The sequence below is a fragment of the Psammomys obesus genome, unplaced genomic scaffold (assembly GCF_907164565.1).
Source record: "Psammomys obesus unplaced genomic scaffold, mPsaObe1.curated_primary_1811, whole genome shotgun sequence".
Classification (NCBI taxonomy): domain Eukaryota; kingdom Metazoa; phylum Chordata; class Mammalia; order Rodentia; family Muridae; genus Psammomys; species Psammomys obesus.
Window position 1 is genome coordinate 3916904 of NW_026596051.1, and position 19475 is coordinate 3936378.

The window sequence follows — 19475 nt, forward strand, 5'->3', positions numbered from 1 at the left end:
ACAAGAAAAGACAAAGAGCAAGAAGGTCTATCTTTGAATGTTGGGGAGAGCTGAGTGTACTGGAGAGCCAATTGCTTAGCAAGGCCTGACCTTGGCCATTACCTTGTCAGAATTCATCAAATAAAACCAGTTACCTTTGTAATATAAGAAGAACATACTTCTATCTAATTTTAGATAATCATTTCTTAAAGCAGCATACTTCACTAATAGAAATAAGTCTAAAGCCTTATTTCTAAAGACAATAAATAAGTGTTCTTGAACAAAAGGTACTAAAGGTAGGCAGTCAGGCTGCTGAGGATGCAATTTATTTGAGGAAAAAGTTTATGGGAAAGTTTGGTGTCAATGCCAGCATGCAGATAAGGGAAAGGAACACTTAGGTGGAATTCATCTGAGGAATACCCCTCTCAGAATATTCCCACCTGCAGAACTATGAGATAGTGAATTAAGAGTTTGTCTCCTTAGTGATTAACTTTAGGTCTGTAGATGGCTAATATATGGCTAATATATTATATTATATATATATTAGCCATCTATTATATGGCTAATATATAATTATATAATTATTATATTATATAATATTATATATTATAATATATAATATATAATATATTATATATAATTATATAATATATAATATATAAATATAATAATATAATATAATATAATTATATATATTATTATATATATATTATATGGCTAATATATGCTTATTATTGAGTGTATTCCATGACTTGAGGACCCTAGGTAGGATGCTTAAATAGCATTCAGAATGTCAAGCAGGATAGACACCAGAAGTGGTGGAAGAGAAGAAACAGAATGGCAATCTACTATAGAGGGTCCTCTGAAAGGATTCACCAAACAGGCAATAGAAGCAGATGCTGAGACTCATGGTCAATCTTTGGTCAAAGTGCAAGGAGTCTTATGGAGGAAGAAAGGGGTGGGATTAGAGGGACATAGAGAGGTCAGGTGCCCAACAAGGAGACCAACAAAACTAAAATTTCTGAGCCCAGGGGGTCCGGCAGAGACTGATGCACCAAAGGAGGACCATGCATGGAGAGGATCTAGACCCCCTGCTCAAAAGTGGCCGATTGCAAGGTAAGTCTCCTTGTGGATCACTGAGGGAGGGGATCAGGGTCTGCCTCTATCATGAACTCTGTTGACTGCTCTCTGATCACTTGCCCCTGATGATGCAGCCTTGCCAGGCCACAGAGGAAGAGGATCCAAGCAGTCCTGATGAGACTTAACAAAAATGGGCAGATGGAAATAATGGAGAACTCCCCCATTCAGTTGACTAGGCGAAGGGTTTGAGGGGAAGAGGGAGGAAGGGTGAGAGGGAAGGAGTTGAGGGAGGGGCTTCAATAGGGATACACAATAATTTTGTGAAAAAAAATTAAAAAAGAAGTGTGGACAAAAGAGTATACTGCTGGATACACTGGTGCAAACTACAGCTTCTACAAGGATTTTATTTTTCTTTTTAGGGGGCAGGTTAGAAGAGAGAAAGATAGGTAGGAAGGGAAGGGGAGATGAGTAAAATTGGGTGAATCATCATGTGAAATTTTCAAAGAATCGATAAAAAGTTAAAAGTTTTATTGTCTCACCAATTAAAAAGAAAAAAAAAATGTTGGTAATGTTGCTTCCCCCAGGCCACAGAAGAAGACAGTGCAGCCACTCCTGAGGAGACCTAATTGACTAGGATCAGAAGGAAGGAAAAGAAGACCTCCCCTATCAGTGGACTTGGGGAGGGGCATGCATGCAGAGGGTGGAGGAAGGGAGGGATTGGGACGGGAGGAGGGCAGGAACCACAGGGGGGATACAAAGTGAATAAAGTGTAATTAATAAAGAACAAAAAAAATCATTGTCTCTTTCACCCTGAATAACTGGAAGTATCTGGAGCCAGTCTCCAACAAGAATCAAGTCAGTTCCAACCAGTAAGCACTCCTACCATTAACACATGTCGTGTGGAACTCAGTATCTAATATTCTTTTCACTGCTTTCAAGGCTAAATCTCATAGTCTATGAAGTCTTCAATTGAAACAATTTTTGACAGAGGTTTGGAATTTTAGGTTTTTATTTTCTGTTCCATTTGGATTTCATTTGGAAAAGGACCACTGAGGCTTATCATGATTGTCATTTCTTTTAATGTAAACTCAATTTCTCTCCCCCCAGCCTTCATTCATATTAATTAGAGGAGAGGCAGTTTTTAATTTTGGTGTGTATCACAGGATGGGTTCACACGCACAGCTGCCCTTCCTCAGGTTCTCAGTGCCTGATTTGCAGGTATGTAGCACCCTACCTGGCTAAAAAGATATGTTAAAATTTGAATCCTAAATATCAGACTTTTATGTACTTTGTAAATGATAAATTTTGAAATTAACTTAATGTGTTCCCAATATTTTTATTCTTATGATCACATTATTTTCCACATAACTCCATTTATGGGGTGATTTACATTGATACATAGATTATAATAAAGTATTTTTTTATACTTAGGCCAATTTTATCCAGTAATGATTTGTAGGAAAGGTTTAATTTAAGATTTTTCAACTGTACTATAGGTTGGATTTGAGCATTATTTTCTATTTATTTTTCTGCTTATCCTATACTCTTATGATCTTACTACCGTCATGTCATATTAAGAAATATATGCCTTTCATCCCAACACTTAGGAGGCAGAGGTAGGTGGATCTCTGAGTTTGCTGCAAGCCTGTCTGTGGAGTGAGTTCCAGGATAGCCAATGCTACATAGAGCAACCCTGTCTCAAAACAAAAACAAAACAAAACTAAACAAACAAACCAAATATATAAAAAGAAAGAAATGAAAAGATTCAGCCATTTTTAATATTATATTTTAGGAATTACATTTTCTTTTAAAATTAGTAGAGATTTACTGTAAAACTCACTGTAGCTAGCTGAAATTACTAAGAATTAGAATAAGAAATGTGACATTAATTTATTCATTTTTAGGCTTTAATTAAATCTTCTATTGTTTTTTATTTAAATGACCAGGGCTAAACCTCATTTTCCTGCACACAATATCTCCGATTCACTTTTCCATTCCTGTTTGCAGTCTGTTTTGCCCTTTGGATGAGTTTAGATCGTGCTGCTGCTGCTCTTGTTGTTTGCTGCCATATTTAGACCAAGCTATGGTGTGCAGTAGATTGACACGGCTGCTTGTTAATTTCCCGGGGTCTCCTTCATTTCCACTGAAAAATCTGTCTTCTTTCCGTATTCTTTGCTGTGCTTGGACTCAGAGGAACTGACCACAGCCTCGCCTCTGGGACAAGGCTCATCAGCGTGGGAGTAATTATGTCTTTCTAGACAGTGATTAATTCTCAAATGAGTCTCTAAGCACATCTGGCCCTATGTGATGCCAGATAATCTTTGAAAAGAGATTTATAGAACATTCTTATTTTTCCATGTGAATTATTACAAGATAATATTATTATAATTAATGTTCCAAAAAAATTCTTTTTCTTTAGAATTTTCTCTGATTGAATATGACATTTGTGCATGCTCTGATACCACCTGTCTAAAGCCTAACTCAAAATGTGAACTCGAAGGCCCAGCCAACTGCAGGGACATGGGCTCTTGACTCCCATACCAACTGTCTTTCATTAGTGATAGTGTTGGTTATTTTCACCTGCCAGTTGTTCAAACTGCAGAGCCCTGCTGTGCGAAGCTATAGAAGTAGTTACTCTGTGAGACTGGCAACTGAAATCAACAAATTCTTTTCTGCAACATGGATCCATTTATTTGAAGGCCTAAGACAAATGTCACAAGCTTTCCAGAGAAGATAGAATTCTGCATGAGGGCCAAGCTTTGCAACTGAGAGGAAATCTTCCTTACAAAGCATGTGCTTGTCATGTAGTATATAGCTAATCCATATTTAATATATGTAGACAATGCATAGTCAATTATACAACATATTAATAGTTACATAAAATACAGTATATAAATTATAGCAAATATGCCTTTTTCTCTAGAAAGTAACAATATAAATACAAATTCCTTAGTTTATTCTGTTTCTGTCTGTGAGGTGTTACATGTTCGTTCATGTGTGCACTCTTAGAGGTGCATACGGGGATATAGGACAGGGGTCTGTGGTGAATGGCTGCTTGGGTCACTCTCTAGCTTATATTCTGAGACAGGGTCTCTAAATTAATCTGTAGCTCACTGTTTCCCTAGGCTGGCTGGCCAAAGAGGCTTAGTCATCTGCCTGTGTCAGACCTCAGATGTTGGGCATGTAGACTTTCTCCTGTTTACCAGCATTTGAGAAGCAAGGTCGGGAGCTTAGGGCCCCTGTGTGAGCTGCAAACCCCTTACCTAGTGAGCCATTTCCCCAGGCCACCGTTCTTATTTTTGAAGCATCTGGAGTCAACATTTTGATGCTTTTAGTCTTAATACGCCAATAGTATTTGTTCTTTCCTTTTTTTTTTTTCTGCTTACAGATCTGTTCTTATATAATTATCATTTACATTAACTCAGTACTTTCAATTTACCTCTTTTGTATGGTCATCAATTAAATTTCTTTTATTATAGTTGTTCTTGTTTTAAATTATATGAAGTATTTTATTGTAACTTTTCTTTGGACATTGCTAAATAACTTCTCTTAGCTATAACCTTTGCTAGTAATTTTGCATATATAGGCACATATATAATTAAATGAATTAATTTATTATTTAGTTATTTATTCTGAATATAGTAAAAGCAGAATGAGAAGGTAGTGAACTTCAAATACTTGCTTCTCTATAGAAACAGTGGCGGAAATTGTCAAAATCATTCTTTTCATTAATTAATTTATTTAACCACTATACAGCCTGATTGCAGCCCCCTCCTTTCCTCCCAGTCCTACCATCACACTCCTCCTTATTGTCCCTCTCCATCTCCTCAGAGAAGAGGAATATTCCATGGGAACTAACCCACCATGGCACATTAAGTCATAGCAGGACTAACCACATCCTCTCCCACTGAGGGCAGACGAAGACTCAAAGACAGCACCTACTCCTATTGCTAGTGGACCCACATCCTGACCAAGCTGTAAATCTGTTATGTATGTGTAGGCAGACGAGGTCCAGCACATGGATGCCCTTTGGTTGGTGGTTCAGTCTCTGTGAGCCCCATGGGCTCAGGTTAGCTTACACAGTATGTCTTCTTGTGGTGTACTTGACCCCTCCAGCTCCCTCAATTCTTCCTCCCACAATTTCACAAGACTCCCTTATTGCTTGGCTTGAATATCTACATCTGTCTCCATCAGCTGATACATGAGGACTCGCAGAAGGCAGTTACGCTAGGTTCCTGTCTGCAAACATAGCAGAGTGTCATTAATAGTGTCAGAGGTTGCCTCTCACCCATGGGGTGGGTCTCAAACTGGACCAGTCACTGGTTGGCCATTCCATCAATTTCTACTTCACCTTTATACCTATACTTCTTTTAGGCTGAACAAATTTTGGGTCAAATTTTGGGTGGGTTTGTGTCTACCTCCCTCCACTGGAAGTGCCAGTTGGTAGTGACTTGAGGCTTCATATATCCTGCTTCTAGGAATCTCAGCTAGGATCACCCTAAGACTCCCAGAAATGCACCCTCTCACTGATTTCTATTCTCTCTCCTAATCTTCCTTGCCACACTTCCCCTGCTCTCCCCACACATGATACACATACCTTTAATCCTCCACACCCCTCTCCTATCCAGTTTGCCTTCTCCATATACTTCAGATGTCTAATTTTAATTAAATCTTTGTTTTTACATCAATTACATTTTATTCTCTTTGTATCCCAGCTGTAGCCACCTCTTTCATTCCCTCCCCTTCCCACCTTCCCTCCCTCATCTCCTGCCATGCCTCTCTCCAATTCCACTGATAGGGGAGGTCTACCTCCCCTTCCATCTGAGCCTAGCTTATCAGGTCTTATCAGGGCTGGCTGCAGTGTCCTCCTCTGTGGCGTGAGAAGGCTGCTTCTCCCTCAGGGAGGATGGTCAAGAGACAGCCACTGAGTTCATGTCAAAGACAATCCCACTTCCCCTTACTAGGGAACCCACTTGGATACTGAGCTGCCATTATTTATGTCCAAGCAAAGGTTCTAGGTTATACACAAAATGGTCCTTGGTTGGGGCATGTAGGGTGTCTACATAAGAAGTTGAGAATTGTTCTTTCTAAGTCTGTAAGAACTATGTTGGTATTTTGGTGAGGGTTGCATTGTAGATTGCTTTTGAATAGATGACCATTTTTACTATGTTAATCCTACCAATCTATAAACATGGGACATCTTTCCACCTTCTGATATCTTTTTCAGTGTCTTTTTTCAGAGACTTGAAGTTCTTGTCATTCAGGCTTTCACTTGCTTGGTAAGAGTTACACCAAGATACTTTATTTTATTTGTGGCTATTGTGTAGGACGTTGTTTCCTTATTTTTTTTTCTTATTGTCTGTTGTTATACCCCACTTTTTGTTTCTGATTCTGTTAATTTGGGTACTTTCTCTGCCTTTTAGTTAGTTTGGCTAAAAGATTGTTTAGCTTCTTGATTTTCTCAAAGAACCAATTCTTGGTTTCATTGCTTTTTTTTTTTTGTATTGTTCTCTTTGTTTCCAATTTATTGCTTTCATTCCTGAGTTTGATTATTTCCTGTCATCTACTCATCTTTGGATTGTTTGCTTCCTTCTGTTCACGGGCTTTCATGTGTACTGATAGGTTAGTAGGATGGGATTTATCCAATTTTTTTTATGAAGAGGCTTAGTGCTATGATCTTTATTCTTGCACTGTTTTCATTGTGTCCCATAAGTTTGGGTATGTTGTGCCTTCGTTTTCATTGAATACTAGAATGCCTTTAATTTTTTTTCCTTCCCTGACCCAGTGGCCATAGAGTAAGGAGTTTTTGTAGACTTTCTGTTGTTGTTGAGTTCCAGCTTTAATCCATATGGTCTGATAAAATGCAGGAGGTTATTTCTATGTTCTTATATCTGTTGAGGTTTGCTTTGTTACTGAGTACATGGTAAAATTTAGAAGGGTATATGAGGTGCCGAGAAGAAGGTATGTTCTCTTGTCTTTGGGTGAAATGTTCTGTAGATATCTGTTAGCTCCATTTGATTCATGACATCTGTTAGCATTATTATTTCCCCATTTTGCTTATGTCTTGAAGATCTGTCCATAGAGGGAAAATTTGGAGAAAATTTGTTGAAAATTTGGAGACTGTTCTGTGAGGTGCTAAGAATAAGGTATATTCTCTTGTGTTTGGGTGAAATGTTCTATAGATATCTGCTAGGTATTCTTGATTCATGACATCTTTTAGTTTTATTACTTCCCCATTTTTTTCGTCTTGCTAATCTATTGAAGTGGGTGGTTTGCTGAAATCTCCCTCTATTAATATGTGGGCTACAACGTGCTTTTAAAGCTTTGTTAGTGTTTCTTATACAAATGTGAGTGCCCATGTGTTTGGGGCATATATATTAATTATTGAGATGTCATCTTGGTGGGTTTTTCCTTTGATGAGTATGAAGCTTCCTTCGGCATCTCTTTTGATTCATTTTGGTTGAAAGTTTATTTCATTAAATAGTAGAATGGCTACTTCAGCTTGCTTCTTGAGGTCCTTTGGTTGGAAAACATTTTTCATCTCTTTACTTTGAGGTAATGTCTGTCTTTATTTTGAGGTATTGTGGGTCCTGTTTTTGCATCCATTCTGTTAACCTGTGTCTTTTTATTAGGGAGTTGAGGCCATTGAAATTGAGAAATGTTAATGACCAATGGTGTTACTATTATTTTGATATTGTTGGTTGTAGTGTGTGTGTGTGTGTGTGTGTGTGTGTGTGTGTGTGTGTGTGTGTGACTTTTTTCTCTTAGTTTTGAGGATGTAGGGTAACTTGTTACCTATGTTTTTTTGGATATAGTTGGCCTCCATGGTTTAGAGTTTTCCTTCTAGTATCTTCTATAGGGCTGGATTTGTGGATAGGTACTGTTTAATTTTTTGGCATAAAATAACAGTTGGAGCTCACAGCTGTGTTCTCTTAGGGTCTGAATAATATTTGTCCAGGCCCTTCTGAATTTTAGTTTCTGATGAGAAGTTTAGTGTAATTCTGATAGGGTTGCTATTATATGTGACTTGTCCTTTTTCTTTTGCAGTTTTTTTTTTCCAGATAGGATGAAGTTTATTATATTTTTTCTCTCTTTTTATAATTTTTATTATTAGTTACATTTTATTAACTCTGTATCCCAGCTGTATCCCGTTCCTTCATTCCCTCCCAATCTCACCCTCTCTCCCTCATCTCCTCCCTGCCCCTTTCTAAGTCGACTGATTGAAGAGGACCTCGATCTGACCCTATATTATCAGGTTTCTTCAGGACTGGCTGCAAAGTCCTTCTCTGTGGCCTAGCAGGACTGCTCCTCCCTTGGGGGGGTGGGGAGGTCAAAGAGCCTGCAATAGAGTTCCTGCAGTTTTTTTTTAATTTTATTTTTTTCTTATCAGTTACATTTTATTAACTCTGTATCCCAGCTGTATCCCGCTCCCTCATTCTCTCCAAATCCCACCCTCCCTCCCTCATCTCCACTGTACCCCTTTCCAAGTCCACTGATGGGGAGGGACCCCCACCCCATTTATCCGATCTTGTTTTATCAGGTATCTTCAGGACTGGCTGCAAAGCCCTCCTCTGTGGCCTAACAGAACTGCTCCTCCCTTGGGGGGTGGGGAGGTCAAAGAGCCAGTCATTGAGTTGCTGTTAGAAATAGTCCTTGTTCCCCTCACTATGGGAAACCAATTGGTTAGAGCTACTACAGGCTACATCTGAGCAGAGGTTCTAGGTTATATCCATACATGGTCCTTGGTTGAATGTCAGTCTCTGAAAAGACCCTGTGCCAAGATATATTTGGTCCTTGTGGAGCTCCTATCCTTTCCCCATCATACTAACTCCCCTTCTTTCATATGATTCCCTGAACTCTGCCGAAGGTTTGGTCATGAGTCTTTGTATCTGCTTTGAAAACACTGCTAGTTAGAGTCGTTCAGATGCCCTCAGTAGACTCCTGTCATACATTCAATGCTCATCCCATCCGTCCTTCTAAACGAGGATTGTTAATCATACCCCATGTCCGCTCTCTTGATTATCTTTTATAGGTGTATAGATTTCATTATGTTTATTATATCTTGTAGGTCTATATAAGTGATTATATACTGTGTTTGTCTTTCTCCTTCTGGGATATTTCACTCAGAATGATCTTTTCTAGATCCCACCATTTGCCTGCAAATTTTATGATTTCCTCCTTTTTGATTGCTGAGTAGTATTCCATTGTGTAAAAATACCACAATTTCTGTATCCATTCCTTTGTTGATGGACATCTGGGTTGTTTCCAGGTTCTGGCTATTACAAATAAAGCTGCTATGAACATGGTTGAGCAAGTATCCCTTTTGTGTACTTGAGCAAACTTTGAGTATATACCTAGCAGTGGTATAGCTGGATCTTGAGGAAGCATTATTCCTAATTGTCTGAGAAAGCGCCAGATAGATTTCCAGAGTAGTTGTACCAGTTTACATTCCAACCAGCAGTGGAGGAGGATTCCCCTTTCTCCACAACCTCTCCAGCATGTGTTATCACTTGAGTTTTTCATCTTGGCCATTTGGAAGGATGTAAGGTGAAATCTCAGGATTGTTTTGATTTGCATTTCCCTGATGGCTAATGAGGTTGAGCATTTCTTTAAGTGTTTCTCTGCCATTCGATATTCCTCTGTCGAGAATTCTCTGTTTAGCTCTGTTCCCCATTTTTTTTAAATCTTTTATTATTTTTTTTTATTAATTACACTTTATTCATTTTGTATCCCCCCATAAGCCCCTCCCGGCTCCCCTGCCAATCCCACCCTCCCTCCCCTTTCTGCATGCATGCCACTCCCCAAGTCCACTGATAGGGGAGGTTCTCCTCTTCTTTCTGATCTTAGTCTATCAGTTCTCATCAAAAGTGGCTGCATTGTCCTCTACTGTGGCCTGGTAAGGCTGCTCCCCCCTCAGGGGAAAGTTATCAACGAGCAGGCCAATCAGATTATGTCAGAGGAAGTCCCTCTTCCCATTACTATGTAACCCACTTGGACACTGAACTGCCATGGGCTACACCTGTGCAGGGGTTCCAGGTCATCTCCACGAATAGTCCTTGGTTGGAGTATGAGTCTCTGGGAAGTTCCCTGTGTTCAAATTTTCTTGTTCTGTTGCTCTGCTTGTGGAGTTCCCGTTCCCTCCAGCTCTTACTATTTCCCACTTCTTACATAAAATTCCATTCACTCTGCCCATCAGTTGGCCATCAGGCTCAGCATCTGCTTTGACAGTCTATACTGCAGAAGCTTTCAGAGGCCCTCTGTGGCAGGTTTCAAGGTTGTTTCCTGTTTTCTTCTGGCTTTCAGAGGCCCTCTGTAGCGGGTTCTGAGGTTGTTTCCTATTTTCGTTTTCTTCTGATGTCCATCCTCTTTGCCTTTCAGGATGGGGATTGAACATTTTAGTTAGGGTCCTCTCTTTTGCTTAGTTTGTTTAGATGTACAGCTTTTAGTGGGTTTATTCTATATTGTATGTTTATATGAGTGAGTATATACTGTGAGTGTCTTTTTGCTTCTGGGTCAACTCACTCAGGATGATCCTTTCCAGGTCCCACCATTTACCTGCAAATTTCATGATTTCCTCATTTTTCATTGCTGAGTAATACTCCATTGTATAGATGTACCACAGTTTCTGCATCCATTCTTCAGTTGAGGGGCATCTGGGTTGTTTCCAGCTTCTGGCTATTACAAATAAAGCTGCTACAAACATGGTTGAACAAATGTCCTTGTTGTGTACTTGAGCAAATTTTGGGTATATGCCTAGGAGTGGTATGGCTGGATCTTGAGGAAGCGCTATTCCTAGTTGTCTGAGAAAGCGCCAGATTGATTTCCAGAGTGGTTGTACCAGTTTAGATTCCCACCAGCAGTGGAGAAGTGTTCCCCTTTCTCCACAACCTCTCCAGCATGTGTTGTCCCTTGAGATTTTCATCTTGGCCATTCTGATGGGTATAAGGTGAAATCTCAGGGTTGTTTTGATTTGCATTTCCCTAATGGCTAATGAGGTTGAGCATTTCTTTAAGTGCTTCTCTGCCATTCGATATTCCTCTGCAGAGAATTCTCTCTTTAGCTCTGTTCCCCATTTTTTAAGTGGATTACTTGGTTTGTTGCTTTTCAGCTTGTTTAGTTCTTTATATATATTGGATATGAGTCCTCTGTCAGACAGAGGGTTGGTGATGATTCTTTCCCAATCTGCAAATAGTGACACTTTGACCTCTTCCTTTCCGATCTGTATCCCTTTGATCTCCTTTAGTTGTCTTATTGCTCTGGCTAGGACTTCAAGTACTATGTTTAAGAGGTATGAAGAGAGTGGGCAGCCTTGCCTTGTCCCTGATTTCAGTGGGATTGTTTTAAGTTTCTCTCCATTGAGTTTGATGTTGGCTATAGGCTTGCTGTATATTGCCTTTACTATGTTTAGATATGTGCCTTGTATCCCTGATCTCTCCCAGAGTTTAAATATGAATGGGTGTTGGACTTTGTCAAATGCTTTTTCAGCATCTAGGGAGATGATCATGTGGTTTTTCTCCTTCAGTTTGTTTATGTGGTGGATTACATTGATGGATTTCCGTATGTTGAACCACCCTTGCATGCCTGTAATGAAGCCTACTTGGTCATGGTGGATGATATCTTTGATGTGTTCTTGGATTCTGTTTGCAGTATTTTATTGAGTATTTTTTCATCAATGTTTATAAGAGAGATAGGTCTGAAGTTCTCTTTTTTGTTGGGTCTTTGTGTTGTTTAGGTGTCAGGGTGACTGTGGCTTCATAGAATGAGTTTGGTAATATTCATTCTGTTTCTATTTTGTGGAATAGTTTGAGGAGAATAGCACTTCTTTGAAGTTATGGTAGAATTCTGTGCTGAAACCATCTGACTCAGGGCTTTTTTTGGAGGGGAGATTGTGAATGACTGCTTCAATTTCCTTGGGGGATATAGGGCTATTCAGTCTTTCTACCTGATCTTGACTTAATGTTGGATGATGGAATCTATGAAGAAAATTGTCCATTTCATTTAGGTTTTCAAATTTTGTGGCATATAGGCTTTTGTATTATGACCTAATGAATGTTTGAATTTCCACAGTGTCTGTAGTTATGTCACCCTTTTCATCTCTGATTTGTTGATTTAGATAGCTTCTCTCTGCTTTTTAGTTAGTTTAGCTAAGGATTTGTCTGTCTTGTTGATTTTCTCAAAGAACCAGCTTTTTGTTTCATTGATTCTTTGAATAGTTTATTTGTTCTAATTGATTGATTTCAGCCCTGAGTTTGATTATTTCCAGCCGTCTGCTCCTCTTGGGTTTATCTACTTCTTTTTTTTCTAGGGTTTTCAGTTGGGCCATTAAGTTGTTTGTATGTGATATTACAAATTTTTTCTTGCAGGCACTTAGTGCTATAAATTTTCCCCTGAGCACTGCTTTCAATGTGTCCCATAAATTTGGGTATGTTGTGCCTTCATTTTCATTGAATTCTAGGAAGTCTTTAATTTCTTTCTTTTTTTCTTCCTTGACCCAGCTGTCATTGAGTAGTAAGTTGTTCCATTTCCCTGTGCGTGTCAGTTTTTTGTTATTTCTGTTGTTGTTGAGGTCCAGCTTTAGTCCATGGTGATCAGATAGAATGCAAGGGATTATTTCAATCTTTTTGTATCTGTTGAGGCTTGCTTTATGACCAACTATATGGTCTATTTTGGAGAAGGTTCCATGCGGTGCTGAAAAGAAGGTATACTCTTTTGAGTTTGGATGAAAAGATCTGTAGACGTCTATTAGGTCCATTTGATTTAGGGACTCTGTAAGTGTTTTTATTTCCCTATTTGTTTTCTGTCTAGTTGATCTTTCCCTTGGTGAGAGTGGAGTGTTGAAGTCTCCCACTATTAAGGTATTAGGATCAATGTGTGATTTAAGCTTTAATATTGTTTTATTTACAAATGTAGGTGCTCTTGTATTTGGGGCATAGATATTCAAAATTGTGATGTCCTCTTGGTGGATTTTTCCTTTGATGAGAATATAGTGGCCCTCCTTATCTTTTTTGATTAAGTTGGGTTGAAAGTCTATTTTAATTAGATATTAGGATGGCTACTCGAGCTTGTTTTTTGGAACCATTTGCTTGAAAAACATTTTTCCATCCTTTTACTCTGAGGTAGTGTTTATCTTTTTTGCATAGGTGTGTTTCTTGGATGAAACAGAATTTTGGATCCTGTTTCTGCAACCATTCTGTTATTCTGTGTCTTTTTATTGGGGAGTTGAGTGCTTGATGTCGATAGATACTAGTGACCAACCATTGTTACTTACTTTTGATGTGGGGTTGGTGGTGTCACTGAGTTTCAATGCTTGTATTCTTTTGGTTTTTTTGTTCTGTAGTTATCTATTTTCTCTGTTTCCTTAGATGTAGTTGTTTTCTTTGGTTTGGATTTTCCCTTCTAGTAACTTCTGTAGAGCTGGGTTACTATGTAAATATTGTTTAAATTTGTTTTTGTCATGTAATATTTTGAATTCTCAGTCTATATTGATTGAAAGTTTTGCTGAGTATAGTAGTTTGGGTTGGAATCTGTGTCCCTTCAGGACTCTATGATTTCTGTCCAGGCCCTTCTGGCTTTCATAGTTTCTGTTGAGAAATCTGGTGTGATTCTGATAAGTCTACCTTCATATGTTACTTGGCCTTTTTCCCTTGCTGCTTTTAGAATTTTTTCTTTGTTCTGTAGCTTCAGTGTTTTGACTTTGATGTGACGTGAAGAATTTCTTTTTTGGTCTAGTCTACTTGGTGTTCTGTAGGCCTCTTGTATGTTTATGGCCACCTCCTTCTTTAAGTTGGGAAAGTTTTCTTCTATAATTTTCTTGAAAATACTTTCTGGACCTTTGAGCCTGATGTCTTCTTTTTCTTCTACTCCTATTATTCATAGGTTTTGTCTTTTCATGGTGTCCTTGATTTCTTGGATATTTCGTGTTTGGAAGTTTTCTGATTTTATTTTTTCTTTGAGAGACTTGTCAATTTCCGCAAGTGTATCTTCGGCTCCTGACATTCTTTCTTGCATCTCTTGTATTTTGTTGGTGATGCTTACCTTTGTCGTTCCCGATCTTTTCTCTATGTTCTCCAGCTCCTGGTTTTTCTCTATTTGTGTTTTCTTTATTGATTCTAATTCTGTTTTCATGTCTTGCACCATTTCCTTCATCTGTTCGAATGTGAAGTTCTGCTTTTCAATGACAGCTTCTATTTTTTTGTCCATTTCCATGTATCACTAACCGTGACTCTACTTCTTTGGCTAAAATTGCCTGTATTTCTATGAGAGTTTTATTTCTTCTTCATTTGCCTTCATTTGTGTGGACATTTCTGTGAGAGCTTTGTTCATTTTCATTTCTTCTTTGTTTGCCTCAATTTTCATGCTCATTTCTCTGAGATCTCTATTTGTTTCCTCTTTGTTCGTCTTGATTTCTTTGGCTCTTTCTCTGAAGGCTTTGTTCATTTCATCTTTATGGGCCTCTAATAGCTGGAGAAACATAGTTTTGAGGTCATTTTCTTGTATATCTAGTGAATTGAAGTGTCCATTGTTTTGTGGGGTTGCTGGTGAGTTCATTATGTCCTGATTTTTGTTGGGTGTGTTCTTAGGTCTGCCTCTAACCATCTGGTTATTTATAACACTCACTGTTTGTTCCTCGAGTCTGTAGTTCAGGCTATGATCGTCTCTTTCTGCTTTCTGGACTGTTTTTTTCTGGAAGATGAGAGAGGTTCACTGGTTTGGGAGTGTGCTTTGTGGTTTCAGTTTTGCCTAAGTAAGAATGTGAAGCTGGCGCTATTCGCATGTGCTTTTAGTGGGCACAGTGTGCATGCGTGGATTCTCTGACTATTGCAGTGGCCTGCAGGCCACTATTATGCAATTCTGTCTGAGATCCAGGGATTGTTTGCCTTAATTACACTGGTGGACCCACAAGGCAGAGGCTTCACTGTTGGGGTCGGTATCCCAAGAATCCCTATGATGCCCACACTAGGTATGTGGGTGGCAGGGATCTTTTCTGTTTGCTTCTGTGGAGAGGCCCTTGGTCTGGGGCAAACTCTCCCTAGAAGGCTCACTCACTCTCTTGCAGGACCAGTTGGAATGCACAGGGGTTCCCCTTGCTCTCTATTCTCTGATTTGGTCCTGCTGCAGAAAAATGCACAGGTAGGCTAACAGTCAGCTCTGTGACACTGTGGTCGCAAGACTCGGTGTCCACCTTTCCTGTGTGCTGCCTTTCTGTCCTTTCCATCTGCCAGGAGGGGTTATGTTGACTCGTCCTGGGGTAGCACGGGAAAGAGTTGGTTAAGTGTTCTCAATCCCAGATCCCGGGCCCAGATCTCTCTGCCAGAAGCAGCCTGGTGGTAGAACCTATGTTTGCTGATCTGAGAGAGTACCAGGTAGGGTTGAGTGTCTTCAGATCCAGAGCTTGGGTTTCTCTGCCAGGGGCCTCTGGGTGAGTTGGAGAGGGGGTGCTGTGTCCTGTGGCAGGCTGCCTCTCTGTCCTTCCCCTCTGACCTTCCCCCCCGCTAGGGCAATCTTATGGTGGTGCTCTCAGGGGAGTGCCAGAAGGGGTTGGAACTTCTCAGTCTGATCCTCAGCCGGGTTTTCTCTGCCAGGGGTTGGGGGGGGCACTGGTGATAGGACTTGGTGCTGGATCTTATTGTGCTTTACCCAGGAGCGTCTCAGGATGTGTTGAAATGACCACAGTCTCAGATCCCGAGCTGAAGTTTGTTTGCTGGGAGCAGCTGGCAGCACTCGGTTCCTGGCACTGTGAAGCTGCTGTGCGCCTCTTTATCCTTCTGCTCTGCCGTGGCAGGGTTCTGGTGGTGTTTGGGGGAGTGCCCAAAAGGATTGGGTTTTCTCAGCCCCTTATCTCAGGTTGGGGTACAGACAATGTGGTCTGTGGCAGTTTCTGCTGGATGCCTCCTGCTTCCTCCGAAGAGGGAATAGGGATTTTGTGCTGGGTGTTATGCCATTCTCCGTGGCGGTAGCTCCATTGTGATGACGGCAGGTACCAGTGGTCAGTCAGAAATTCCAGGAAAGACTGGGTGACCATTGATCAGTCTTGCAACTTTCCTTTCCCGTGGGGTTTTCTTGTGACTGGGACTTTCAGTCTCTGGTGTTTTTGTGCCCACCAATCAGCCTGGGAAAGTGATCAGGACATGCAGGTGTGCAGCTCTGGCCTGAGACCCAGTGCCTGTGTTACCTGGGATATCTTCCGGGTTCTGGCTGTGAGGCCTGAGAATGGACCCAACCAATTCCCATGCTGTGGGAGCCTCCCTTCACCTGGGAAACATGATCGCTGTGGTTTTAGGGCCCAGAGTTCAGTCTCCTGGTCGCTGCATGGAGACTGTTGTCCTGCTTCTCAGACACAGTGTTCTCCTGGTGCCACCATCTTGCCCCCCCCATTCCTGCAGTTTTTAATATTCTTTCTTTGTTCTGTAATTTAGTGTTTTCATTATTATGTGGTGGGAGGATTTTCTTTTCTGTTCCAATCTATTTAGAGTTATATAAGCTTTTTGTATGTTTATAGTTTTTTTGTTGTTGTTGTTGTTGTTGGATAACTTTTCTCTCTGATTTTGTTGAAAGTATTTTCTGGGCCTTAGAACTGGGAGTCTTCTTCTTCTATTCCTATTATTCTTAGGTTTGCTTTTTTCACAGTGTCTCTGATTTCTTGGATGACCTCTGTCATGAGCTTTTTGGATTTACCATTTTCTTTGACTAATGTATCGATTTTTTTCAATCATATCTTCTACCCCTGAGATTCTCTCTTCCATCTCTTGTATTCTGTTGGTGATGCTGTATCAGTTATTCCTGTGCTCTTCCCTAGGTTTTCCAGGGTTACCTCAGATTTTATTGATTCTAGTTTAAATTTTAGGTCTTAAACAGTTTTATTCATTTCCCTCTCCTGCCTGAATGTAGTTTCCTGTATTTGCTTAATTTCTTTAAGAGATTTAATTCTTTCACCTGTTTGCTTGCATTTTCTTGTTCTAGTTTGAAGGATGCATTTTCCTCCATTAAGACAATTAAAAAATGGGGTACAGAGCTAAACAGAGAATTCTCTGTAGAGGAATATAGAATGGCAGAGAAACACTTAAAGAAATGCTCAACGTGTTTAGCCATCAGGGAGATGCAAATAAAAACGACCCTGAGATTTCACCTTATACCCATCAGAATGGCTAATATCAAAAACTCAAGTGACAACACATTCTGGAGAGTTTGTGGAGAAAAAGGAACCCTCCTCCATTGCTGGTAGGAATGCAAACTTGTACAAACACTTTGGAAATCAATCTGGCACTTTCTCAGACAACTAGGAGTTGTGCTTCCTCAAGATCCAGCTAAACCACTCCTAGGCATATACCGAAAAGATGCTGAAGTACACAACAAGGACATTTGTTCAACCATGTTCGTAGTAGCTTTATTCGTAACAACCAGAACCTGGAAACAACCTTGATGTCCCTCAATGGAGGAATGGATAATTGTGGTACTTTTACACAATGGATTATTACTCAGCACTTAAAAACAAGGAAATCATGAAATTTACAGGCAAATGGTGGGATTCAGAAAAGATCATCCTGAGTGAGTTATCCCAGGAGCAGAAAGACACACACAGTATATACTCATTTATAAGGGGATACTAGATCTATAAGATAGGATAAACATACTAAAATCTGTACACCTAAAGAAGCTAAGCAAGAAGGAGGACCCTGGGTAAGGTAATCAATCCTCACTTAGAAAGACAAATGGGATAGACATTCGAAGTAGGAGAAAACAAGAAATAGGACAGTAGCCTACCATAGAGGGTCTCTGAAAGACTCTATCTAGCAGTGTATCAAAGCAGATGCTGAGACTCATAACCAAACCTTGGGCAGAGTGCAGGGAATCATATGAAAGAAGGGGGAGGTAGTAAGATCTGGAGAGGATAGGAGCTCCACAAAGACCAAATATATCTGGGCACAGGGTCTTTTCTTAGATTGATTCTTCAACCAAGGACGGTACATGAATATAACCTAGAACACCTGCTTGGACGTAGCCCATGGCAGCTTAGCCTCCAAGTGGGTTTCCCTGGTAAGGAGAACAGAGATTGTTTCTGACATGAACTCAGTGACTGGCTCTTTGACCTCCCTCTACTCCCTGAGGGAGGAGCAGCCTTGCTAGGCCATAGAGGAGGACAATGCAGCTAGTACTGATGAGACCTGATAAACCAGGGTCAGATGGAAGGGGAGGAGGACCTCCCTATCAGTGGATGTAGAGAGAGGCAGGGAGGAGATGAGGGAGGGATGATAGGATTGTGAGGGAATGAGGGAGGGGGCTACATCTGGGATACAGATTAAATAAACTGTAATTAATATAAAAATAAAAATTTAATTAAAAAAGAACTCTATTATTTTCATAACCTCAGAGTTAACAACTTTTTCTTAAGCTTCGGTTGTGATAGTATCTCCAGCACTTGCTGTGGTAAGCCTGCTGGTTTCTGGTGATGTCAAATGACCCTTGGATATGTTGCTTGTATTTGTACTTTGCCCTCTATCATTTTGATGCTTCTGTTGTTAAAAGGTCTGATGGTCTCTGATGTTCAGATAGTTCCAGAGTAGGTAGGTGTTGGCCTCCTCTGGAGGACAGACAGAAGATCTGAGTCAGAGTTTTAGTACTGCTTCCTCTGCTGTCTTTGACCCATTTGGGTCAGGTAGATAAGGAGTGAGCAGGGAGTGGGCTCTAACCTGGATGTTGCTCTGCCAGATATGAGTCTCCATGAAATGGAGGACCGCTGGCTGAATGACCTCTCTTCTGGCTGTGCCCCAGGTAGGTCAGGAAGATCAGGCAGATCAGGAAGATTACAGGTGGGCATTGGTATTTTGAGGCCAGATGCCACAACAAATGGGTAATCAGGTGCTGGCATTATGGATTCAGATTCAGTCACACAGCTGCTTGCTGGCCCAGCATGTGCTGAGCTCCTAGCATTCAGGTTCACCTTGGCTTCGCCATCTTGGGTCTAGGACCCTGTAAGTCTGTTTTGTCCATCTGGTCTCTATACTAGAGTTGGGATGTTGTCTCTGATCCAGACACTGCCCTTGGGAAAGCAGGAGGCAGAAGTGATGTGAGATCTGGTTGATGGAATGAAGCACTCCTGGACCAGCCACCTGCTTTTTGGGCAGGCACAAAGCATGTTGTGGGTACAACAAGCCATAGACTGTGTTTGGTCCCTGGGTCCTGTGAATTAAAGTTGGGATGCTGGCTTCAGTAACCAGGTAGGGGAGCAGGAGTGATCCTAAGTCTGGTTGCTGGATGGGATCTGCATTCTGCACTCACTCAGGTAGGCTGGAAACACTGTGCAGGCACGGCCAGACCAGGACTATGCTAGGCAGAAAGTGACTTGTCCCGAGCCTGTTCTGGAGAAAGACAGTTTAGGCTGGAACCATATGTTCTCTGCACTCTGTATGTTCTCTCCT